The 1,254-nt window shown below is 38.8% G+C and overlaps 1 non-coding gene across 1 annotated transcript; it reads right to left on the bottom strand.

Annotated features, from left to right (window-relative positions):
• Positions 1-670: 670 nt before the first annotated feature.
• On the bottom strand, positions 671-778 carry LOC148553721 (small nucleolar RNA R71). Its single transcript, XR_015892706.1, has one exon. It is a non-coding gene; the product is annotated as a small nucleolar RNA R71 (small nucleolar RNA).
• Between the last annotated feature and the right edge of the window lie 476 nt (positions 779-1,254).

Genomic DNA, 1,254 nt, shown 5'->3' with positions numbered 1-1,254 from the left:
TCTAATTATTTTATTTATCTACTAACACTCTCCATCTTTATGTCTTCAAATTTCTTTTCTTCTTCTACTCACATAAAGGAATCTCTATACTATGATATAGAGGATTCTAAATTTTCTTTTCTGTTTTCTTCTTTTTCATATGAGCAGGAACAAGGATAAAAATATTCTTGTTTAAGCTGATCCTGAACCTGAAAGAACTCTGAAGAGGAAGCCAAGGAAAGCTAAAGCACAACTCTCTGAAGAAAATCTGACAGAAATTTTCAAAAAAGAAGGAGACATGGCCGAAAATAATAACAATGCAAGGAAGATGCTTGGTGACTTTACTGCACCTAATTCCAATTTACATGGAAGAAGCATCTCAATCCCTGCCATTGGAGCAAACAATTTTGAGCTGAAACCTCAACTAGTTTCTCTGATGCAACAGAATTGTAAGTTTTATGGACTTCCATCCGAAGATCCCTTTCAGTTCTTAACTGAATTCTTACAGATCTGTGATACTGTTAAGACCAATGGGGTTGATCCCGAGGTCTACAGGCTCATGCTTTTCCCGTTTGCTGTAAGAGACAGAGCTAGAATATGGTTGGACTCTCAACCTAAAGATAGCCTGAACTCTTGGGATAAGCTGGTCACGGCTTTCTTAGCCAAGTTCTTTCCTCCTCAAAAGCTTAGCAAGCTTAGAGTGGATGTTCAGACCTTCATACAAAAGGAAGGTGAATCCCTCTATGAAGCTTGGGAGAGATACAAGGAACTGACTAAAAAGTGTCCTTCTGACATGCTTTCAGAATGGACCATCCTGGATATATTCTATGATGGTCTGTCTGAATTATCTAAAATGTAATTGGACCATTCTGTAGGTGGATCCATTCACCTAAAGAAAATGCCTGCAGAAGCTCAAGAACTCATTGACATGGTTGCAAATAACCAGTTCATGTACACTTCTGAAAGGAATCCTGTGAGTAATGGGATGCCTCAGAGGAAGGGAGTTCTTGAAATTGATACTCTGAATGCCATATTGGCTCAGAATAAAATATTGACTCAGCAAGTCAATATGATCTCTCAGAGTCTGAATGGATTGAAGGAATCATCCAACAGTACTAAAGAGGCCTCTTCTGAAGAAGAAGCTTATGATCCTGAGAACCCTGCAATAGCAGAGGTGAATTACATGGGGTGAACCCTATGGAAAAACCTATAATCCCTCATGGAGAAATCATCCAAATTTCTCATGGAAGGATCAACAAAAGCCTCAACAAGGCT

Source organism: Arachis ipaensis, chromosome B7 (genome assembly GCF_059453495.1).
Source record: "Arachis ipaensis isolate K30076 ecotype BB chromosome B7, ASM5945349v1, whole genome shotgun sequence".
Lineage (NCBI taxonomy): Eukaryota > Viridiplantae > Streptophyta > Magnoliopsida > Fabales > Fabaceae > Arachis > Arachis ipaensis.
Note: the sequence above shows the minus strand (reverse complement) of the source record. Positions and strands in the feature narration are given on the sequence as shown.